The sequence below is a fragment of the Myxocyprinus asiaticus genome, chromosome 25 (genome assembly GCF_019703515.2).
Source record: "Myxocyprinus asiaticus isolate MX2 ecotype Aquarium Trade chromosome 25, UBuf_Myxa_2, whole genome shotgun sequence".
In the NCBI taxonomy this organism is placed as follows: domain Eukaryota; kingdom Metazoa; phylum Chordata; class Actinopteri; order Cypriniformes; family Catostomidae; genus Myxocyprinus; species Myxocyprinus asiaticus.
Window position 1 is genome coordinate 42,519,510 of NC_059368.1, and position 25,691 is coordinate 42,545,200.

A 25,691-nucleotide genomic window follows, 5' to 3' on the forward strand; every position below is an offset into this window, starting at 1 on the left:
TACACCCGGCCAGCTATCCCGGGCTTATTCGCTTTTATTGCGTGCCACTACCTGGGACGAAACCGGTTCCAACCAGAGGTTGTAGAACCTTGCAAAGGTGTTGGGTGTTGCTCAGCCCGCTGCTCTGCAAATGTCTGTTAGAGAGGCACCCCTGGCCAAGGCCCAGGAGGCCGCTACACCCCTGGTAGAATGGGCTCGTAGCCCTACCGGGGCGGCACGTCGTGGGCGTGATATGCCATAGCTATGGTGTCAATGAGCCAGTGGGCAATCCTCTGCTTGGAGACAGCGCTTCCTTTCCGCTGTGCACCAAAGCAGACAAAGAGCTGCTCAGAGATCCTAAAGCTCTGTTTGTGATCCAAATAGATGCGTAAAGCGCGCACCAGACACAGCAACGAAAGGGCTGGGTCTGCCTCCTCCTGGGGCAGCGCTTGCAGGTTCACCACCTGGTCCCTAAAAGGGGTCGTGGGAACCTTGGGCACATAGCGTGGTCGGGGTCTCAAGATCACGTGAGAGTAGCCTGGACCAAACTCCAGGCACATTTCGCTGACAGAGAACGCTTGCAGGTCTCCTACCCTCTTGATGGAAGTGAGCGCATTCAGGAGGGCAGTCTTCAAGGAGAGTGCCTTAAGCTCAGCTGACAGCAAATGCTCAAAGGGGGCTCTCTGTAGACACTGAAGAACTACAGAGAGGTCCCATGAGGGAACAAGGTGTGGTCTGGAGGGGTTCAGCCTCCTGGCACCTCTCAGGAACCTGATGATCAGGTCGTGCTTCCCTAAGGACTTACCGTCCACTGTGTCGTGGTGTACTGCTATAGCAGCAACATACACCTTCAAGGTGGAAGGGGACAGCCGCCCTTCCAACCTCTCCTGCAGGAAGGAAAGCACCGATCCAACTGCGCATCTCTCGGGGTCTTCCCATCGGGAAGAACACCTCTTAGCAAACAGACGCCACTTAAAGGCATACAGGCGCCTCGTAGAGGGGGCCCTAGCCTGAGTGATCGTGTCTACCACCGCGGGTGGCCGTGACAGTGCGTCCGCTGTAGTGTTGAGGTCGCCCGGGATGTGAGTGGCTCACAGCGACTTGAAGTGCTGCCGACTCCAGAGGAGGAGACGGCGGGCAAGTTGTGACAAACAACAATAGCGCAGACTGCCTTGGCGGTTGACATATGCTACCGTTGCCATGTTGTCTGTCCGAACTAACACGTGCCTACCCTGGATCAATGGCCGGAACCTCGGCAGGGCGAGCAGAATTGCCAACAACTCGAGGCAGTTGATGAGCTAGTATGATTGTTTATGTGTGTATGCACACATAGGAGACCAAACAATATGGCAGTGGATAGCTATGTCTGTTGTGTGAGAATGTGTGTGCATTTTATTTTATCACCTGTCTCCTCAATGGTGTTATTTTGTCATAAACCATACATCTTCATATGGTCTCTGTTTAAACACTATAAAAATATAATCTTAAGTAAAATTTGTTTTGTTTAGTTTGCCCATTGCAAACAGCGCCCCAGCCCGTTTTGGAGGCATCTGTCATGACCAGGACGCACCTGGAGCCCTGCTCTAGGGGAACACCTGCCCGTAGAAACGTGAGGTCAGTCCAAGGGCTGAAGAGACGGTGACAGACCGGCGTGATGCCCATGCGATGTGTCACGCTGCGCCATGCACATCTCGGGACTCGAGTCTGAAGCCAGTGCTGAAGCAGTCTCATATGCATTAACCCGAGCGGGGTGGCTACAGCTGAGGATGCCATATGCCACAGAAACCTCTGAAAGAGTTTCAGTGGAACCGCTGTTTTCTGTTTGAACGCCTTCAAACAGGCCAGCACCGACAGTGCGTGCTCGTTCATGAGGCGCGCTGTCAAAGAGACTGACTCCAACTCCAAACCGAGAAAAGAGATGCTCTGTACCGGGAGGAGCTTGCTCTTTTCCCAGTAGACCCGAAGCCCTAATCGGCTGAGGTGCGAGAGCACCAAGTCCCTGTGTGCACAACATGTTCCGAGAGTGAGCTAGGATTAGCCAAGCATCGAGATAGTTGAGAATGCGAATGCCCACTTCCCTTAATGGGGCAAGGGCTGCCTCTGCAACCTTCGTGAAGACGCGAGGAGACAAGGACAGGCCAAAAGGGAGGACATTGTACTGATACGCCTGACCCTCGAATGCAAACAGCAGGAAGAGTCTGTGTCAAGGAAGAATCGAGACATGAAAGTACACGTCCTTCAGGTCTACCGCCGTGAACCAATCTTGATGCCGGACACTCGCCAGAATGCGTTTTTGCGTCAGCATCTTGAACGGGAATCTGTGTAAAGACCGGTTCAGTACTCGCAGGTCCAAGATTGGCCGCAACCCACCGCCATTTTTCAGTACGATGAAGTAGGGGCTGTAAAACCCCTTCTTCATCTCGGCCAGATGGACAGGTTATATTGCACCCTTCCGTAGGATGGTAGCAAGGTAGCAGTGTTTTCGTCCTTCACCAAGGTGAAGTGGATACCGCTGAATCTGGGCGGACGCCTGGTGAACTGAATCGCATAGCCGAGTCGGACGGTCCGGACCAGCCATCATGACGGATTGGAAAGCACAAGCCACGCATCCAAGTTCCACGCAAGGGGGACCAAAGGGACAATGTCGTCGAATGTACCGGCAGGTGGGGCCTTGCGGTGGGGCAGAGCTTGAGGTGCCACACCATGTCGTGGCCGTGCTGAGTCTAGGGACATTGAAGCACTTACCTGGCTCCTTGTGACCACCCCCGGTACAGCCTGGGATGGGGGAGGAAGAGGCCTGTCCTCGCAACCCGTGGAGACTGTCACATCGGGGGCGGATGTGTGCCACAGCTGGGCGCGCAGGGGCGGGGAGACCGCCACTGGAGCGCCAATCCTGCAAGAAAAAACCCGTGGATGGTGGTCGTGATGACGACCGTGCGCACTGGGTATGTGACCCAGGAAAGGAGGAAACCGCTCTTTTGCTGAACTGTTAGGTACCGCAGCCACTTCGAAATCAAATAAAAAGGCAACAAAAGATTCTCCATCCGGCCCTCCACCGGGGGATGGAGTGGTCTTACTACCAGCTCCAATGCAGTGGGTTTCGTCGACCCTGGGTTGCCCGTCTCAGGTGCGCTTTGACGACCTTCGTGGGTGCTTAGCGGCCGGCCATGAGACGGGTGGCGTCTGCTTCCTGTGGTGGGCTCCACGCCGGGGCCGGGCCGAAGGGGCAGGCTGCGGCAGAGCCGGTGCAGTCACTGCAGGGGGATGCCCTTGGTGACGAGCAGACGGGGTGCGGGATCTGGAGCTGCACCGGGGCAGGATATGCCGGATAGCCTCCGTCTGCTGCTTCACCGTCGAGAACTGCTGGGCAAAGTCCTCGTCGGTGTCACCAAATAGGCCAGCCTGGGAGATGGGGCAGCAAGGAACCGTGTCTTGTCGTTTCACCCATCTCGACCAGGTTGAGCCAAAGGTGGCGCTTCTGAACCACTAATGTGGACATCGTCTGCCCGAGAGACCGCGCCTTGACCTTCCTCGCTCAGAGAGCGAGGTCGGTTGCCGAGTGCAGTTCCTGCATCAGATCTGGGGCGGAACTACCCTTGTGCGGTTCTTTTAGCACCTTGGCTTGGTGGACCTTCAGGAGAGCCATGGTGTGCAGGGCAAAGGCGGCTTGTCCAGCAGCGCTGTAGGCTTTGGCCATCAGGGACGACGTGAACCTACAGGGCTTGGACGGGAGATTTGGGTGTCCGCGGCAGCGATCTGCGGGCATAGGTTATCTACAGGGGGAATCGCTGTATAGCCCCTGGCCGCCCCGCCATCGAGGGTAGTGAGGGCGGGGGAACTGAGAAATTAGGACCAGGCAGTAAAAGGTGCCTCCTACGATTTTATCAGCTCCTCGTGCACTTCCGGGAAGAAAGGCACTGGAGCGGGGCGTGGCTGCTTTTCTTACGAAAGCAAGCCACGACTGCAACGTTGCCATGGTCATGTTCTCGCAGTGAGAACATGAACCATCCACGAACGCTGCCTCCGTGTGGGTCGTGCCCAGACACAAAAGACAGCGATCGTGACCGTCTGAAGTTGAGAGGTAACGACCGCAACCAGGAATAACACACAATCGGAAAGGCATCTTTAAAAAGACGCGTCTTTAAAAAGACGTTCTGTGTGTGCCGCTCTTTTAGAGAAATATACTCTTTCAGAAGAATATACTCTCTTTTTTCTGCCAAAGCGCCCAGGGGAGTTCTCTGCAGTGCACCAGTGCAGAGGAGGGAGAAGCCGCTGAAGTGCGCCGTCAGATCCAGCAGAGGTGAATGAACAGTCATGAGAATTCAGCTCAGTGAGCATGACCGTTCGGCTCCGAAGAGAAAATCTGAATGAGTGGTTGCATACCAGCTCCTTTTATACCCGTATGTTCGGGGGAGTGGCATGCAAATACCACTCGCCAATTTTCATTGGCCTTTTATCAAAGACCAGAGGTGTTTCAGGCTCCCAAGAGTGACCCCTAGTGTCACTACATCGACACAACATCGAGTGAGTGACAGATAGGGAACGAAAGAAAACCAAAAAGTGTTAGTTTGTGCCCCACTCTCTCCTACTGTATTAATAACACTTCAAATTATAATCACATTTCATTGCACAACTAATGGGGATTTTAAGTGAATGTTAGGGATTCTTTGTATAAATGCAGGTTTTTGTGTCTCATTCTCTGCACGCAGGGTGAAGATTAAATGCGAGCTGTGATGTATGTGTGCTATCTGCGGTGCCACGAAGGATACACCGTTAACAGGATACACAGATTATACAAACAGCTGCTGTATATTTGGAAATGTTGCGACTGCTTCAGACTTTATGTTTGACAGCGGCAAATCAAATGCTTAAAGGAAAGAGATATGATTCCCATAATAACATAATACATTTGAGAACTTCATGTGTGCTATTGTCGGTCATGAGATATTGTACTTCAGTGGAGAATTACATAAATCAGCGTTGATAAAAAGAGTCTGACTGATTGGTCTAGTGGTAATTAATTCGCCCATTGCATAAGAGGTTAAAGGTTCTAATCCATCCATATAAAACTATATGTTTTAATTAACAAAGATTGCATCCGCACCTCAGTCGATGTATATATTGAGTGGGGACACATTTGTTTGCATTTTTCTATGGGATTCGACTGGAAAAGAGCTCAAACTCAAACGCGGGGTTAGTTGTCGCACATGTGGTTTAAATGTTTCCACACACGCTGGTAAGATGAAACTTCATTTGTTTACTTGTTGCCATATCAACATTGCCTAGATAAAAAAAAATTGCAGGAAAATCCACTCCGGGAATTTGTGTGAGAGCACCGGTGACCAAGATGGCACAGCTCACGAACCCCCATGGCACAACAGAGCCATGAAACACTCGATTTATATAGGAAGAAAACACTGCGTGCCGGCGCTGCACATTAACACTCAGATCACCTGGTTACCCCACACCTGAGAGCGATTAAGAGAGAGAGAGAGATAAAGACAAAACACATGCTCTACACACACACACACACACACACACACACACACAAACAATTCAGCCGAGAAGGCAATCACAATGGGGGACATATTTCGCTTTTCTATTTCCTGGAAAAGAGCGCGAGCTGCAGAAAATACTGCTGACACTAAACAACTCTGATAACAGCCAGAACAAACATTTATCATAAATTCAAAATAACATATTCCAGCGCCGAATCGGCAATCAAAACATACACAGATCAAAAGAAAACTCCAACTCAAGAACTGGAGATGTTTAACACATGAAATGAGACATATAATTAGCTGAAGAACCTAGTTACACATACTTTATATACATAATGTACGAAAGAGGGATCCCTTCTATATAGGACACACACAAAAATCTGTGTTATTTTGGGAATCATTCATGGAGCTTGGATGCCCTCTATTGGACATTTCTTGTAATTGCCACTCATTACATATACACATAATGACATAGTTTTCTATTATTTTTACATTTCAGTTTATATTTTTATTATATTTTATTTATATAAAAAATTAAGACATATATTTATTAACAATAAACTTTAAAACCAAGCATGCCAAATACCTCAAAACATGTGAATATGCACAAAAAGGAATGATGACATTTAATGCATTGCTATGGCAACAGTATTTAAAATATCAAGAATCCCTTCAGAATTGTAAATCTATCTTAAGTCTTGACATTATTAAAAAAACTAATTTAAGCAATTCAGGTTAACATAATAGGGATATTTCAAAGTCTGTTAAAAGTGACACACTTCCTTCTGCCAGTTGGTGGTGCTACGACCGTGACCCACAATAACTACATCAATGTGATCAGCCTGCAAGGACAAACATTTGGCTCAATTTTGATGTTTTTAATTTTCTGCACACAGAAGATGTGAGACATTTCCTTATTCCATTTTTTAACTTTATTTTATCGCTTCGCCATGGCAACACCATTCGATATCAATTTAGCATTGTCAGTGTCTTGGCATGATGTCGCCCACATTTGGTACTTGTAACATAAAATCCCTAGGAGGAGCATATCAAATTCCTGAGCATGCATTTTTCAAACAATCCAAAATGGCCAACTTCCTTTTGGGCAGAGCTTATGACTGTCAGCGCAAAAGCTGTCTGGCTTCATGAGATCTATATGTGTATAAAGTTTGTTGACTGTAGCTCAAAAGGGATGTGCTACATAGCCCCCCGAACATGTCCATGTTCTAGGTGGTGCCGCAGAGCGCCCCCCCATCTGTAACTTTGCCACGGCCTAATGGCCAGCGACTCTGATGTGTGTACAAACTTTCAAGAGTTTTCATGCACGTTATGTACCCCAAAAGTAACGAAAACCTTGAAAAGAATAATAAAAAATAAAAATAAAAAAAAAAATTAACGCTGCAAGCAGCGATGAATGGGCCCTCGCACCCTGGGGCACATTGGGGCTGCTGTGCCAGGGGAATGTCACTCCAATTTTTTTAGCATTTTTTAAATGTTAAGAGTGTATCACAGTGTAAAACATGTCATTTCCTGTTGCCAGTAGGTGGCGCTATGACTATAACTCAATATTGGCATATAGAAGTGTTCAGGCCGGGACTCTTATAAAACATGTAAAGTTTGGAGCAGATTGGACATTTTATGTTTGAGTTATAACAACTTCCTGTTTCATGGCAAAACCTCGAACTTTGTCAGGCCACCACGGACACACCGTTCAAAGAAACCGTTCAAAAGCTTCACAATTTAGCATCGCCAAGGCTTTTAGATTAGACTGACTGAATATGATGTTGATCTGATTTAATCTCTAGGAGGAGTTCGTTAAAGTACGAGGCCTGGAAATGGCAAAAACTGAGCAAAAATTGAAGAGAAAAACCAAAATGGCTGACTTCCTGTTGAGTTTAGGGCATGGGTCCAGACCTTTTTTGTAGGTATTGGCACGTTACACATGTGTACCGCTTTTCGTACGTGTAGGTGAAACATAGTAAACCGCACATCGTTGAAAGTTTGTAGGTGGTGCTATCGAGCCATTTTGCCACACCTAATTCTGAGACCCATATCAGATGTAAATTTTCGCCACTTCTGATGCGTGTGCAAAGTTTCATGAGTTTTCGGGTATGTTTAGGCCCTCAAAATGCGATTCATTTGGGAAAAAAATTATAAACGCCTAGAACAATAGGGTCCTTGCACCATCAGTGCTTGGGCCCTAATAATCCTTAGAAGAACAATAGGGTCTTGCACTTTCAGTGCTTGTGCCCTAATAATAAAAATAATAATCCTTAGAAGAACAATAGGGTCTCCGCACTTTCAGTGCTTGGGCCCAAATAAACGCCTAGAAGAACAAAAGTGTCCTCGCACCCTAATAATCCTTAGAAGAACAATAGGGCCTCCGCACTTTCAGTGCTTGAGCCCTAATAAACGCCTAGAAGAACAATAGGGTCCTCGCACTATCGGTGCTCGGGCCCTAATCATAATAAACGGAGCAGATACAATAGGGTCCTCGCACCTCGGTGCTCAGGCCCTAATAAACACCTAGAAGAACAATAGGGTCCTCGCACCTCGGTGCTCGGGCCCTAATAATAAGAAAACGATAGGGGTCTTTCGGCCCTTCGGGGCTTGACCCCTAATAATAAGAAAACTAATGAAAACAATAGGGGTCTTTCGCCCCTTCAAACCTGATGCCAAATTTGCTGTGGGAACAGATCAGACTGTCCTCTATCTGTGTACCAAATTTCATAACTTTCCCGCAAGCGGTTCTATGGGTGGCCATAGACTCGAGCGGAAAGAGAAGAATAATAAGAAAACTAACAAAAACAATAGGGGTCTTTTGCCCCTTCAGGGCTTGACCCCTAATTAAGCAATATACCACAAGCAAGACTGCTGTTGAATAAAAGTTTGGCAAAAAAATGCAATGACATGTTAAAGTTCTATTTTCACTTGTTAAAAGTTTTAAGAATTAATTGATTAGACACTATTTTGATGATGAAATTAAATTAAACTTTCAAACATGGTGTTCTGGAAAATAATTATTAAATTAATTATGAAATTATTAAAAATAACTAAACTGTTGTGTTCAATAGCACATTATTCTCATATTAGCATATTTTTGTTGTGGTATCGAAATAGGTATCGAGAACCATGAAATCCGTGGAATTTCACTGGTATCAGTACCGACTACTGAAATTTTGGTCTCGTGACAACATTAATCTGCAGTATACTATATGCTAGTATCCACCTTTTTCATGAACATGAAAGTATTCCATGATTTATAATGGAAGCCTGTTTTCATTTTCTGTCTCTAGTGTTTTCACTCGCATCTGCACATGCCAAGCAAGTAACAGGAAGTTTGACAATAATTATGTTGTTTTTTTTGTTTTTTTTTTGACAATTATTTTATTGTTTTATGTATATAATTCTAATCAGTGGACCCCACTTCAGTATCACTAAGGGGTCACAGACCTGCACTTAGTAGCAAGAACTGTATAATCTGTACTTATTACTTTGATTATTTGGACAGAAATTCTGATTACAAAGTCATATTACAAAACACATATTTATTCTGTGCTTTCAGTACAATCAGTTGCGAACCAACACATTTTTGTCTCTCTGCCTGTCTATTATTTAAGTAACTACTGTTTCAGATAAACCTGCCTCTAAATGTCATATAAAAACAAAAACAAAAAAAACTGTGAACTTCCTGTCTAAGTGGGTTCTTGGCCAGAATAAACTGCAAAGTGGACCAGACTTTATGCCAGTAATCAGAAGTCTGGCTATGTGATCAGAGGCGGAGCTAGGGGGTGGGCAGGGGTGGCCGTGGCCACCATGGACCGAAGCCTGGCAACCCCAATGGCCACCCCACTCGCAACTGCCGTTTTGGTTATTTTTATCGCCGTCCGACGATACAAACAACCCTCCCCCATCCCCCTTCCCCCCGTCTGACAATCCGAAACCCCCCTCGATGTGCCACCGCAGACTGATCGATGGACTCTGCCCGGCCACCCCTGTGAAAAACTCCTGGCTTCGCCCCTGTATGTGATTCTACTACTAATATAATTACAAATGACTTCCATTTTAAATGGCATCCATTTTATGAAGCAGTATTTTTCTCTTTTAGCAACAGTGAGTTTAATAGCAGCTTTTTAAAGCCTCTAGGAATGATTAGCTGGTGTTATTACCCTTTGCAGTTTATGACTAGAAGGGCAGTCAGGGCCAGCTCTATCGTGATAGTACCTGGCCATCAATGCTTGCTACAGGAAATTGCTTGGTTTAGACAAAGTTAGTAGCCAATGTGACAGATAAAATAATTTCTTACCTGTGAAGATATAACACGGTCTTCAAATTATATGTCTCTGTTCCATCATCTGTTAAGAATATTATCAGTTGTGAGGCATACTAGGCCAATAGAAGGCCCTTGACAGGTTTTCCACAGCGAGATACACTTTGTTTATCCATGCAAACCCTACTTTTATCACCAGCTAAATCTCTGTTTTAATTCCTTAATGAAACCTACCTGAACACTGTATGCTCAGACTCTCTCCAGATCACTGTGTGTTCTGATAAAAAGATCAGCCCGACGGATGTAAATCATTAACCTGATGCTCCACCCCTCTCCACAGGTAAACCAGACAGGGTGGAGATACAAGCCTACTGTAGATCAGAATCAGAGGAACATTTTATTGCTTAAAGGTTTTCCTTGCAAAATTCAAGAAACTTACTAGAGATATTTCATTTAAATATTAACTTTGTCTCAGATGTTTCTCCTAAATTTCCTTGGGAGAAATACAAATGTATACAAAAGAGATAATTTACTCTTGGAAAAGTTTGTTCAGAAATGTTTCTAACTGAGTTCATATTGAGATATCAGGCTTTTGATTGCTTAGGTCAATTAGGTTCTTGTCAATGTGAGACATTGTTGAGATCTCTTGAAATTCTAGAGCAGTGGATCTCAACTGGTGTTTGCTTTAGGACCCAGATTTTGCATTGGACAATAAAGGAATACTTTGGGTTCGATACAAGTTACAGTGAGCTCAATCAACAGCATTTGTGGCATAATGTTGATTACTACAAAAATTACTTTTGAATTGTCCCTCATTATAAAATCTAGGTTACAGTGAGGCACTCACAATCAGGGCCTGAGTGGCTAATCGAGAGGACTTATCATCTCACACCTAAAAACAAATGAGAGAATGAGCACATTGGATGGTTCCCTTGTCAGTGGGGGACAAATCACAGAAGATACATCGAGAACAGATACAATTAGCTGAATGGATGAAGTTGCTTCAGGTTGCAGAACATCACAAGTTCAATACTGACTGTTATCTCACAATCTCAGTCAGTTTATCTCTGAAATCCTCATTCCTTGCAGTGCAGATTGATCATGGCTGGGTTTCCCGATAACGTTGCAACTTAAGCTTTACAGTCATCTTAACTAACATTGCTTGTTATTTTACGATGGAGTAATGCCTGTTTCCCAAACAAGCAAGTAGATTGCTCATTATAAAGTAGAATTTAAGTGCTTCATTACTGGAGCTGTCTGGTCCAAAGGTGCTGAAAATTTGGCTAATATGTCCAGGAGTTTGTCTTCTCAACATCAAAATAATGTGGAAATACTAACAAACATGGAAGTTGTTTGTATCCTTGTCAAGGCAGACGAAATGTATTAATTATTAATTATTATATTAATTTATTACAGAACATAAAGAAATAACAATGGCTTTTTATAGAGATTTATAAAAGTGAAGCAAGAAATGCATGTAATGTGAATAGACGCAATGTGTACAGTGTATCATAATGAGGGACTCTCAGGTAGCCTAAAGTTTTGTTTCTTTAGCTGGAAACTGAACAGATTACTCACATATGTTTTCTTAACAAACACGTCATCTTTCCATTGCCATTATAGTTGTGATTATAAAAGAAGGCCAATCGTTAACGTTATACTGTATTATGTGTCATGTAAATTTAGACCTTAGACCTAATTTAGACCTACCGTGTTGCATGCAAAGACTGTGGAGACTCCCTGTTGATTTCAATGCAATTTTTCAACACATTTTTTATCCTCTAAAATAGTCTACAATGGCTTTCCAATTATCAAAATATATTGATATAATTTATTAAATGTCCCTTAGTCTCTGATAAACTGTGAAACATGCGAGAAAGATATGTTTAAGTTGTACTTAATGGACTTATAGAGCAGCTCTCATTAATTAGGAATGTTTTTACATACTACTTGGATAACGATGTGTAACGGAGTTCAGATTTTTAGGGCAAATGGAGGAGTCAGGAGGCAACGGAAACAGTTAACATGAGTATTTTATTACTCTTCAGCATCGTTCACAAAACTCAAACAAAAGGGAACTCAGTGCCCAAGTAATCACACACAAACGAGACATTCGAGACATAATTCTTGTCAAACACACAGGAACAGTCTCTCTCTGGTCTCCCTATTTCTCCCAACTAGGATTGCAGCGGTATACCACGGTATGAAAATTGACGGTTATCATACCATGTACATTTGCTTAACTACAGTATTGAGAAAAAAAATGCAACCAGAGAATCTCACCTGCGTGTGCGCATCTCCTTTCCTCCTCGTCTGCCTGTCAGACTCGTCAACTTGCACCACACACACACATGCAGCAGAGAAAATGTCAGAGAGAAGTGAGGTGAGGGGGTCTGAAATAAGTGAGTGTGTGAATTAAAGCAGCGTTTCTCAACTGGTGGGTCGCAGGTCTATTCGGACTGGGTCGTGGACAGCAGGGAAAGAACAATGCCATGGTTCTCCCATTGAAGATATTTCGGCGGCCGCCCAAATAATAGCCTATTTAGGACTGCCGAGGCAGATTTAATGATAATCTCGCAATCAGCTAAAGGCTTCTCATCTGCACTTTCACACAAGTGTAACGGAACCAGCTTGCGCCAATGATCTGCTCTCTGATGCGTTCATGCAACAACCGGACTTCCCTCGATATTACAGAGCGCAGACCTCAAAACTGATGTGACCAATTTCAGTTCTAGTGAGACTTTTCTAGTTTAAAGCATTACAGAGGAAAACAAGTCGAACCTCTCAAACAGTAGGCAGCCCTGACATGCCAATAATCACTGAGGAGGAAAAGAGCAACACTGTGCTATGCGCTCTTTTTTTTTTTCATTATACATCATCGCCTTTACAAAATTGTTTCACGATTTTACATGAGTAAAAGTAACTGTTATATTTGACAAAATGTTATAGATTCATATGAAATAATCTAAAGGTAGAATCGTCATGGTTACTTGTGTAACCTCCGTTCCCTGATGGAGGGAACGAGACGTTGTGTCGATGTAGTGACACTAGGGGTCACTCTTGGGAGCCCGAGACACCTCTAGTCTTTGATAAAAGGCCAAAGAAAATTGGCAAGTGGTATTTGCATGCCACTCCCCCAGACATACGGGTATGAAAGGAGCTGGTATGCAACCACTCATTCAGGTTTTATGCTGAGGAGCCGATATAAGGTCCGGCCATTTCAGCGGGTAGTTTAGCGTTGTGGCAGGAGGGACACAACATCTCGTTCCCTCCATCAGGGAATGGAGGTTACACAAGTAACCATGACATTCCCTATCTGTCACTCACTCGATGTTGTGTCGATGAAGTGACACTAGGGGTCCCTATACAAAACGCCACAATTGGCTGAACTGTGTTACATGTACTGGTGGTGTGTGGTGGGCAGACTACTGTGTGCCTCGTAGCCAGCACACCAGGTCGACACGTAACCTCCCCCAACATAGTGATGAGTGTCGAACGGCCCTTTTTGGGGACAAGTTGACTAAACAAGAGATAGAGACAGGCTTAACCCAGTCGTGGCCTCTTTTCCCCTTCTCTTTTTTCCACTCCCTAAAAAAGAATGGGGATTATCTGACTGGCCGCTAGGTCTAGTCGGGGGGTGTCCCTCCCAAGGGGAAGGCACAGCGGAGACCACACCTTGCCCAAAAGGGGGGGGGGATTTAAGTGGAAGGATACGTCACATGGTCTTTCCAACCATGTGGAGAGTCTTCAAGGTAGATCCTGCCCAATGGGGGAGGAGTTACTACAAACATGGAGACTGGGGCAGAGGGGCTCTGCCCAAGGAAGACACAGATTGCCAACAGAGAAACGACTTAGCGGAAGATATATATCGCATGGGGTTAGCCTTACAGGGAACCTCCACATGCGGAGCACCTACCCCAGAACTCTTAGTTAGCACGTGTACTGGGCCAGCAGCGAATATCTCCGAAAACTTGACTGCCACAGGGCTCAGAGGAAGTCAACCAGGGAACAAACTTGTGAACACTACTGGGAATTAATGGCGCACATCTTCAACTAAAAAGGAGGTGGAAGGCGCTATGTGCAAGCGATAAACCCGGTCAGCAATCCCGGGCTTATCCGCTTGTGTTGCGTGCCACTACCTGGGACGAAACCGGTTCCACCCGGAGGTTGTAGAACCTTGCAAAGGTGTTGGGTGTTGCCCAGCCCGCTGCTCTGCAAATGTATGTTAGAGAGGCACCTCTGGCCAGGGCCCAGGAAGCCGCTACACCCCTGGTAGAATGGGCTCGTAGCCCTACCGGGGGCGGCATTTCCTGGGCGAGGTATGCCATAGTTATGGCGTCAATGAGCCAGTGGGCGATCCTCTGCTTGGAGACAGCGCTTCCTTTGCGCTGTGCACCAAAGCAGACAAAGAGCTGCTCAGAGATTCTAAAGCTCTGCGTGCGATCCAAATAGAAGCGTAAAGCATGCACCGGACACAGCAACAACAGGGCTGGGTCTGCCTCCTCCTGGGGCAGCGCTTGCAGGTTCACCACCTGGTCCCTTAAAGGGGTGGTGGGAACCTTGGGCACATAGCCCGGTCGGGGTCTCAGGATCACGTGAGAGTAACCCGGACCAAACTCCAGGCACGTTTTCCTGACAGAGAACGCTTGCAGGTCTCCTACCCTCTTGATGGAAGTGAGCGCAGTCAGGAAGGCAGTCTTCAAAGAGAGCGCCTTAAACTTGGCTGACTGCAAAGGCTCGGTCTGGAGGGATTCAGCCTCCTGACACCTCTTAGGAACCTGATGATCAGGTCGTGCTTCCCTAAGGACTTACTGTCGACTGTGTCATGGTGTGCTGCTATGGTGGCAACGTAAACCTTCAAGGTGGAAGGGGACAGCCTCCCTTCCAACCTCTCCTGCAGGAAGGAAAGCACTGATCCGACTGCGCATCTCTGGGGGTCTTCGCATCGGGAAGAACACCACTTAGTGAACAGACGCCACTTAAAGGCACACAGGCACCTCGTAGAGGGGGCCCTAGCCTGAGTGATCGTGTCTACCATCGCAGGTGGAGAACCACATCTGGGTGGGCCAGTAGGGTGCTACCAGGACGACCTGCTCCTCGTCTTCCCTGACCTTGCACAGGGTCTGTGCAAGCAGGCTCACTGGGGGAAATGCATATTTGCATAGGCCAGGGGGCCAGCTTTGTGCCAGTGCATCTATGCCGAGGGCAGCCTCAGTGAGGGAGTACCAGAGCGGGCATTGGGAGGATTCTTGGGAGGCAAACAGGTCCACCTGTGCCTGTCTGAATCGACTCCAAATCAGCTGGACCACCTGAGGGTGGAGTCTCCACTCTCCCCTGAGGGTAACCTGCCATGACAGTGTGTCCGCTGTAGTGTTGAGGTTGCCCGGGATGTGAGTGGCTTGCAGCAACTTGAAGTGCTGCTGACTCCAGAGGAGAAGACGGCGGGTGAGTTGTGACATACAGCGAGAGCGCAGACCGCCTTGGCGGTTGACATATGCTACCATTGCTGTGTTGTCTGTCCGAACTAACACGTGCTTGCCCTGGATCAACGGTTGGAACCTCTGCAGGGCGAGCCAACAACTCAAGGCAGTTGATGTGCCAATGCAGTCATGGACCTGTCCAGAGGCCGGCAGCTGTGTGCCCATTGCAAACAGCGCCTCAGCTCGTTTTGGAGGCGTCTGTCATGACCACGATGTGCCTGGAGACCATTTCTAGAGGAACACCTGCCCGTAGAAAGGAGAGGTCAGTCCAAGGGCTGAAAAGACGGTGACAGACCGCCGTGATGACCACGCGATGTGTCCCGTGGTGCCATGCCCATCTCGGGACTCGAGTCTGGAGCCAGTGCTGAAGCGGCCTCATATGCATCAACCCGAGCGGGGTGGCCACCGCCGAGGATGCCATATGACCCAGGAGCCTCTGAAAAAGTTTTGGTGGAACCGCTGTTTTCTGTTTGAATGCCTTCAAACAGGCCAGCACCGACTGGGCATGCTCGTTCGTAAGGCACGCCATCAAGGAGACTGAGTCCAACTCCAAACCGAGAAAAGAGATGCTCTGAACCGGGAGGAGCTTGCTCTTTTCCCAGTTGACCCGAAGCCCTAGTCAGCTGAGGTGTGAGAGCACCAGGTCCCTGTGTGCGCACAACATGTCTCAAGAGTGAGCTAGGATTAGCCAGTCGTTGAGATAGTTGAGAATGTGAATGCCCACCTCCCTTAACGGGGCAAGGGCAGCCTCTGTGACCTTCGTGAAGACATGAGGAGACAGGGACAGGCCGAAAAAAAGACGCATCTTTAAAAAGACATTCCATGTGTGCCGCTCTTTTAGAGAAATATATACTCTTTTAGAGGAAATAAAGCTCTTTCAGAAAATATACTCTCTTGTTTTTCTGCCGAAGCACCCAGGGGCGTTCTCTGCAGTGCACCAGTGCAGAGGAGGGTAGATCCAGCAGACATGAATGAACAGTCGTAGGATTCAGCTCAATGAGCATGACCGTTCGGCTCTGAAGAGAAAATCTGAATGAGTGGTTGCATACCAGCTCCTTTTATACCCGTATGTCTGGGGGAGTGGCATGCAAATACCACTCGCCAATTTTCATTGGCCTTTTATGAAAGACCAGAGGTGTCTCGGGCTCCCAAGAGTGACCCCTAATGTCACTACATCGACACAACGTCGAGTGAGTGACAGATAGGGAACTATTAGACCTCATTTTATATCAACAGTGGCAGTTGTAGTTAAAGTTAAGATGTGATTCAGCTAGTACTTATTTTTTTTCATAAATACTGTAATTTGTTATTATTATTAGTAGTGCAAATCTAATACAAATCTGTTACCTGTTATGTACAGTGCAAATACAAACTGTTATGTACATTACAAATGTTTTTTTTTTCAGAGGAATGAAATGGCAGAAGAGGTTGGGTGTGTTGGATAAATATAAGAAAGACTAAACTGTGTATTGCACATAGTTATTGCTCAATGGGGCAATTTAACTGTTCGTGAGATGGATAGCCTGGGGGGAAAAAACTGTTCCTGTGCCTGATGGTTCTGGTGCTCAGAGCCCTGAAACAGTTCAAAAAGGTAGTGGGCAGGATGAGTGGGGTCCAGAGTGATTTTTCCAGCCTTTTTCCTCACTCTGGAAGTGTATAGTTCTTGAAGGGGGGGCAGGGGGCAACCAATAATCCTCTCAGCAGTCCGAACTGTCCTTTGTAGTCTTCTGATGTCTGATTTCGTAGCTGAACCAAACCAGACAGTTATTGAAGTGCAGAGGACAGACTCAATGACTGCTGAGTAGAACTGTATCAGCAGCGCCTGTGGCAGGTTGAATTTCCTCAGCTAGTGAAGGAAGTACAACCTCTGCTGGGCCAGGAACCTGAATGACTCCACTGCTGCCACAGTGCTGTTTAGAATGGTGGGGGGGTCAGTGTTGGGGTGTTCCTCCTAAAGTCCACAATGATCTCCACCGTTTTGAGCGTGTTCAGCTCAAGGTTGTTTTGACTGCACCAGACAGCCAGCTGTTCAACCTCCCTTCTGTATGCAGACTCATCGTCATCTCAGATGAGGCCGATGACAGTGGTGTCATCTGCAAACTTCAGGAGCTTGACAGAGGGGTCCTTGGTGATGCAGTCGTTGGTGTAGAGGGAGAAGAGTAGTGGGGAGAGCACACATCCTTGAGGGGCACCAGTGCTGATTGTACAGGTGCTAGAAGTGAGTTTCCCCTGTCTCACAAGCTGCTGCCTGTCCATCAGAAAGCTGGCAATCCACTGACAGATAGATATGGGAACAGAGAGTTGGTGTAATTTATTCTGGAGTATAGCTGGGATGATGGTGTTGAAAGCCAAACTGAAGTCCACAAAAAGGTTCCTTGCATATGTCCCTGGTCTGTCCAGATGTTGCAGGATATAATGTAATCCCATGTTGACTGCATCATCCACAGACCTGTTTGCTCTAAGCAAATTGAAGGGGATCTAGAAAGGGTCCAGTGATATTCTTCAGGTGGGCCAACACCAGTCTCTCAAATGATTTCATGACCACAGACGTCAGGGCGACAGGTCTGTAGTCATTAAGTCCTGTGATTTTTGTTTTCTTTGGGACAGGAATAATGATTGAGTGTTTGAAGCAGCATGGAACTTCACACTGCTCCAGTGATCTATTGAAGATATGTGTGAAGATGGGGACCAGCTGATTAGCACAGGACCGAAGACACACTGGTGAGATGCCATCTTGGCATGAAGCTTTCCTTATCTTTTGTTTCCAAAAGACCCGGCTCACATTATCTTCACAGATCTTAAGTGCAGGTTGAGTAGCAGGAGGGGGGAGGAGGGGGGTTGCAGGAGATGTTGGTGTTTGTGTGAAGTGAAGGTAAGAGTGGGTGTGGGGTGTGAGATTGGGCCTTTCAAATCTGCTGTAGAACACATTCAGGTCATCAGCCAGTTGTTGGTCCACCACAGGGTTGGGGGTAGGAGTCCTGTAATTTGTGAGTTGTTTCATGCCACTCCACACTGATGCAGGGTCGTTAGCTGAAAACTTGTTTTTCAGCTTCTCAGAGTATCTTCTTTTAGCCACTCTGATTTCCTTGTTCCGTGTGTTCCTGGCCTGATTGTACAAGACTTTATCCCCACACCTGTAAGCATCCTCTTTGGCCTGACGAAGCTGCCTGAGCTCTGCTGTAAACCACGGTTTGTCATTGTTGAACTATAAATAAGTCCTAGTAGGAATGCACATATCCTTACAGAAACTGATATATGATGTGTGAGCTCGTCCAGATTGGTGTATGCAGCCTCAAAAACACTCCAATCCATGCAATCGAAGCAGGCTTGTAGTTCCCGCTCTGCTTCACTGGTCCATCTCTTTACAGTCCTTACTACTGGCTTGGTTGATATAATTTCTGCCTGTAGGTTGGAAGAAGATGAACCAGACAGTGATCAGAGAGTCCCAAAGCTGCTCTAGGGACAGAGCGATATGCATCCTTTATTGTTGTGTAGCAATGATCCAGTATGTTCCTGTCTCTGGTGGGGCGTGTTCACGTGTGAGATTTGCTTTGTTAAAATCCCCAAGAATAATAATAACTGAGTCCGGGTATTGTTGTTCCGTGTCTGTGATTTGATCAGCCAGCTGTTGCAGCGCGGCATTCAAACACGCGTTTGGCGTGATGTAAACACTCACCAGAATAAACGAGGAAAACTCCTGCGGCGATTAGAACGGCTTACAGTTAATAAAGAGCGCTTCCAAATTAGGACAGCACATCCTCTTTACCATTGTTACATCTGTACACCAACTTTCATTGATGTAAAAGCATGTTCCACCGCCTCTTGTTTTCCCCGTTAACTCCGCGATGCAATCCGCTCTGAACAGCTGAAAGCCCGGCAGATGTAACGCGCTGTCCGAAATGGCTTCACTCAGCCAGGTTTCTGTGAAGCAGAAGTTTGAAAAGTCCTCGTTTGTGCAGGTGAGGAGATGTAGTTCGTCTGTTTTGTTAGGAAGAGAGCAGAGATTCGCTAGATGAATTCTCGGCAGCAATGTTCGAAGCCATGCCGATGGAGCCTGACCAGCGCGCCTGCTCGTCTCCCTCGCCTGCGTCTCCTAGCGCATTTAAACAACACAGCCGCGCCTCCGACTAAAATGTCCAGCAAAATGTCTGGTATATGCTGCCGAATGTTCAGCAGTTTGTCCCTGGTAAAACTGACTGGAAAAATATTACTAAACACAGGACAAACAAACAAAAACAACAAAAGAACTGAAGAGCTACACACCGAGGCGGCCATTCGTGGTGCCATCTTGTAAAGATATAATGGGCTCATATAAGTAAATATGTTCTTCAAATTTTAAAAGGGGGAGAGAAAACTTCCTGTTGCTTTTGTTGTTGACATCAACAACAAAAATAATGTCACTTGATGCATGTCCTTGTACTGGAAAACCATGAACAAAACTATACAACATAAAAGCAAAATGCAATCCAGGATACATTAAATACAGGTTACATTTTTACTATGGTGGGTCGCCACTTGATTTCCAATGAAAAATCTGGGTCCTGGGCAAAACCAGTTGAGAACCACTGAGTTAAAGGTACAGACAGGAGGTCTGGCTGTGCTGTCGTGCACCTATGACATATCCCCCCACCACTAAGGGGTGGCTCCCGATGCCCCAACACATAAATAAAACACGTAAAACATGACATAAATTCAAAGTTCTGTAGGGAGCTGGGGGGGGTGTCTTGAGGTGTGGGGTGTGGTGTGGTGAGAAAGGGCGAGGGGCAAGGGACCAGGGCAGAGTCCGTGGGGGGCGGAGCCATGGAACTCGGTGCCAGGTGAGTAGCCGAAGACTGGAAGGGCCAGGGTGGAGCTGATGGCAGGGAGGACCGAGGGGTTGCTGGAGGCTCGGAGGAGCAAGGCAGAGCTGGTGGATCGGAAGACCAAGGTGGAGCCATAGGAAAGGAGCCAGGCTGAGGGGACTGCGTCCGCCAGGCATCAAGGAGGAGATCGGCTCACTTAATCCAAATCTGAAAATGTCTTTGAGGGCTGCCTCATTAAAGTTCACCTGGCAGGCGTCCTCAACATACTCCTCCAGGGGACGATTCCCCTGACGTAGCCGTATGAGCAAAACTGCTGGGTTCATGGCTGTTCAAGTATTCTGTAACGATACTGGCTGCTGGCAATGACGATGACGATGATGAGAAGAACCCAAGTGCAGTTTATTTACAAACATGATAACCAATAACCCTAACTACAAACGTGAAACATAAAACATAAACATGAACTTGACTATGACTTGACTATAAACATAACATGGCTTGACTTGGCTAGGAGCAAAACACATCCACATACATTCAATACTCGACAAAGACACAATGGAAAACACGAGGGCTTAAATACAAGACATGGGAGAACATAAACCAATGAAAAGACAAGACTAATAACAAAGTAATCAAACAATGAACCAATGAAAACATGACACATGAACATGGAGGGAAAACATGAAATCACATGACAAGGGAAACAGGAACTAAACATTTCTAAATAAAAGACATGAATCAACAAAATACACATGACAACCTACAGTATATGTTAGTTATTAATAATCATAGGACATTACTTTAAAGCTCACACAGCTGATATTATTTTTCATTTAGTAGTTAATTTAACATGCTATGCTAACATGTAAACTAACATGCTTTAGTTATATAACATGTTATAGTTACATGCTATTTTTTTTAATGTTTATAATTTGGTTTATTATTATTTTTCTGTTAGCTTTCTTATTTATTCTATTTATTTTATTTTCAAAAGGGAGACCTTTTTTTTACACATACTTCAGTTAAAAAAATGGTTTCAATTATAATAAAGTGTTTGTTCAACTAATAACAATGTAACACGACGGAACTTTGACACAAGTGCAAGATAACAATGAGAAAACACAAAGCCAAGTGCACTCACACAACAAATGACAAGACACAAGAACACATGGCAATGAAAACCAAACAAAGCCATGTGTTCACAAAACATGAGTGTCAGAATTCAGCCTCAAAAGATATAAACAAAACCAACAGAAGTAGCTGAACCCTGACAAAACCTGTGACCCATTTATGGGTCATGATCCATCAGCTGAGAACCAGTGCTTTAGATGAAACACATTTTCCTCTTTGAGATTACTAAGATTACAGGGGTCTTTTACTCAGGAGAAACATGGACAAGGAGACCTAAACAAAAATCTCCAATTGTCTCCATTTGCTGTCCATTAATCTCATTACTGTCTTGGAGGAACAACTGAGATTTAAAAAGACAATGACTCTTCTCTATTGCTATAAATGAAAACACTCAAACCAGCACAAATGTGAATTTCACAGTAGAGGGATCAGGAAAAACAAAATACTGTATGAACAGCAACAGTTCTTGAGCCACATCTACACAGTTATATGTTAAAGAAAGTGAGGGAGAACATTACAGTCATTCATTTGAATTTATTACTAACAATTTATAAGAAATATGATTTTAATATAATTTTAAAATGTTTTAATATGTTAATTTTATAACTTTAAACTTTATAACAATTATTGTTGTTTTTTTACTCTAGCATAAGAATCAAAGTTTCAGATGCACCGTTCTACATAGGAGGATAAAAGGATACTGTCAGAGACAGTATATCAGTAGATTAAAGAGGTCTGTGAGTAAAAGAGAGAAATAAGGTGGAGTGGAAATTAGCTGCTTTTATGGACCCTTCACTGCCAGCAGTTAATAATTAATGTCTTATGTGTTAATCAACATACACACAGATCCACTCAGTAAAGCTCTGACGTTAAATTAGCTACATGCATAGTAAGAGAATACACTTATGGCCACATATTTCACAAAATGGTTTGAAACTTTTACATAAAAACACATCTGGTGCATCTTTGAAAAGTGGGCGTGACTTGTTTTGGACTACTTCCCTGCTAAAACACTGCTGGCACCCAATTTCAGAGTTTCTCTTTTCTTTTGAGGTTTCTATTTCTTTTGGGAAGTTGCCAAAGGCTCACTGAAATGTCACTAAAAGTAGCTAAATCATGTGATAATGTAATTTATTAAGTAAGATGAATAATCAAATTTACATACTGTACATAAAGGAATTGCCGTAAATAACTTTTTTTATTGAACTAATCATTTAACAATTAGTGTTTAACGTCATGGTTACTTGCTAACCTCCGTTCCCTGATGGAGGGAACGAGACGTTGTGTCGATGTAGTGACACTAGGGGTCACTCTTGTGAGCCCGAGACACCTCTGGTCTTTGATAAAACGGCAATGAAAATTGGCGAGTGGTATTTGCATGCCACTCCCCTGGACATACGGGTATAAAAGGAGCTGGCGTGCAACCACTCATTCAGGTTTTATGCTGAGGAGCTGAGACAAGGTCCGGCCATTTCAGCGGGTAGTTCAGCAATGTGGAAGGAGGGACACAACGTCTCGTTCCTTCCATCAGGAAAAGGAGGTTACGCAAGTAACCATGACGTTCCCTGTCTGTCACTCACTTGACATTGTGTCGATGTAGTGACACTAGGGGTCCCTATACAAAACGCCGCAACTGGCTGAACTGTGTTACGTGAACTGGCGGTGTGTGACGGGCAGACAACTGTGTGCCTCGTAGCCAGCACACCAGGCTGACACGTAATCTCCCCCAACATAGTTATGAGTGTCGAACGGCCCTTTGGGGACAAGTCGACTACCCAAAAGATAGAGACAGGCTAGCCCAGTCGTGGCCTCTTTTCCCCTTGTTTTTTTTCACTCCCTAAAAAAAAAGGGGGATTATCTGACTGGGCCGACCAGGTCTAGTCGGGGGGTGTCCCTCCCAAGGTGAGGACACCGCGGAGACCACACCTCGCCCAGAGAGAGGGGGGGGTATTTAAATGGAAAGTACGTCACATGGTCTTCCTGATCATGTGGAGAAGTCTCATGGTAGATCCTACCCAATGGGGGAGGAGTTACTACAAACATGGAGACTGTGGCAGAGGGGGCTCTGCCCAAGGAAGACACAGTTTGCCAACAGGGAAATGAATTAGCAGAAGATATACATCACATGGGGTTACCTTACAGGGAACTGCCACATGCGGAGCATCTACCCCAGAACAGGGCTCTTAGTTAGCACTTGTACTGGGCCGGCAGCGAGTCTCTCCGAAAACTCGACTGCCACAGGGCTCGGAGGAAGTCAACCAGGGAACATAGTTTGTGAACACTACTGGGAATTAATGGCGCACGTCTTCAACTCAGAGGAGGTGAAAGCCGCTATGTGCAAGCGATACACCTGGCCGGCTATCCCGGGCTTATCCGCTTGTATTGCGTGCCACGACCTGTGACGAAACCAGTTCCACCTGGAGGTTGTAGAACCTTGCAAGGTGTTGGGTGTAGCCCAGCCCGCTGCTCTGCAAATGTCTGTTAGAGAGGCACCCCTGGCCAGGGCCCAGGAGGCCGCTACACCCCTGGTAGAATGGGTTCGTAGCCCTACTGGGGGCTGCACGTCCTGGGCGTGATATGCCATAGCTATGGCGTCAATGAGCCAGTGGGTGATCCTCTGCTTGGAGACAGTGCTTCCTTTCTGCTGTGCACCAAAGCAGACAAAGGGCTGCTCAGAGATCCTAAAGCTCTGCGTGCGATCCAAATAGATGTGTAAAGCAGCACTCGCAGGTTCACCACCTGGTCCCTAAAAGGGGTGGTGGGAACCTTGGGCACATAGCCCAGTCGGGGTCTCAAGATCACGTGAGAGTAGCCTGGACCGAACTCCAGGCATGATTCGCTGACAGAGAAGGCTTGCAGGTCTCCTACCCTCTTGATGGAAGTGAGCGCAGTCAGGAGAGCAGTCTTCAAGGAGAGTGCCTTAAGCTCAGCTGACTGCAAAGGCTCAAAGGGAACGAGGTGCGATCTGGAGGGGTTCAGCCTCCTGGCGCCTCTCAGGAACCTGATGATCAGGTCGTGCTTCCCTAAGGACTTACTGTCCACTGTGTCGTGGTGTGCTGCTATAGCAGCAATGTACACTTTCAAGGTGGAAGGGGACAGCCGCCCTTCCAACCTTTCCTGCAGGAAGGAAAGCACCGATCCGACTGTGCATCTCTGGGGGTCTTTCCATCGGGAAGAACATCACTTAGCGAACAGATGCCACTTAAAGGCATACAGGCGCCTCATAGAGGGGGCCCTAGCCTGAGTGATCGTGTCTACCACCATGGGTGGTAGACCGCTTAGGTCTTCTGTGTCCCATCCAGGGGCCAGACATGGAGATTCCAGAGGTCTGGTCGCGGGTGCCAGATGGTGCCCCATCCCTGAGAAAGAAGGTCCTTCCTGAGGGGAATTCGCTGGGGGGGGGGGGCTGTCGCGAGGAGCATGAGGTCCGAGAACCATGTCTGGGTGGGCCAGTAGGGTGCTACCAGGATGACCTGCTCCTCATCCTCCCTGACCTTGCACAGAGTCTGTGCAAGTAGGCTCACTGGGGGAAATGCATATTTGCGCAGGCCAGAGGGCCAGCTGTGTGCCAGCGCGTTTATGCTGAGAGTTGCCTCGGTCAGGGCATACCAGAGCGGGCAGTGGGAGTATTCTTGGGAGGCGAACAGGTCTACCTGTGCCTGTCCGAATCGACTCCAGATCAGCTGGACCACCTGAGGGTGGAGTCTCCACTCTCCCCTGAGGGTAACCTGCCTTGACAGCTTGTCCGCTGCAGTGTTGAGGTCGCCCGGGATGTGAGTGGCTCGCAGTGACTTGAGGTGCTGCTGACTCCAGAGGAGGATACAGCGGGCGAGTTGTGACATACAACAAGAGCACAGACCGCCTTGCCGGTTGACATATGCTACCATTGCCATGTTGTCTGTCCGAACTAACACATGCTTGCCCCGGATCAATGGCCGGAACCACCGCAGGGCAAGCAGAATTTTCAGCAACTCGAGGCAGTTTATGTGCCAACGCAGCCATGTGCCCATTGCAAACAGCACCCCAGCCCATTTTGGAGGCGTCTGTCGTGACCATGACGCGCCTGGAGACCTGTTCTAGGGGAACGCCTGCCCGTAGAAACGTGAGGTCGGTTCAAGGGCTGAAGAGGCGGTGACAGACTGGTGTGATGACTACACGATGTGTCCCGTGGCGCCATGCCCATCTCAGGACTCGAGTCTGAAGCCAGTGCTGAAGCAGTCTCATATGCATCAACCCAAGCGGGGTGGCCACCGCTGAGGATGCCATTTGCCCCTGGAGCCTCTGAAAGAGTTTCAGTGGAACCGCTATTTTCTGTTTGAATGCCTTCAAACAGGTCAGCACTGACTGCGCGTGCTCATTCGTGAGGCATACCATCAACGAGACTGAGTCCAACTCCGAATCGAGAAAAGAGATGCTCTGAACCAGGAGGAGCTTGCTCTTTTCCCAGTTGACCCGAAGTCCCTGTGTGCACACCACACATCCTGAGAGCGAGCTAGGATCAGCCAACCATCAGGATAGTTGAGGATGT

General features: G+C 46.6%; 1 protein-coding gene across 3 annotated transcripts in view; it reads right to left on the reverse strand.

Moving 5' to 3' along the window:
* Positions 1 to 10,026, reverse strand: part of prkg3 (protein kinase cGMP-dependent 3) — a 131,768-nt gene extending 121,742 nt beyond the window's left edge. The window contains exons 1-2 of one of the 3 annotated variants that reach the window (XM_051654760.1): positions 9,985 to 10,008; positions 9,787 to 9,835 (exon numbers count right to left, since the gene is read on the reverse strand). The gene's annotated coding sequence lies outside the window, so the exon portion shown is untranslated. Of the gene's footprint in view, positions 1 to 9,786 lie in introns of all 3 variants that reach the window. The other 2 variants (XM_051654762.1, XM_051654761.1) reach the window with 2 other exon arrangements.
* Positions 10,027 to 25,691: the final 15,665 nt, after the last annotated feature.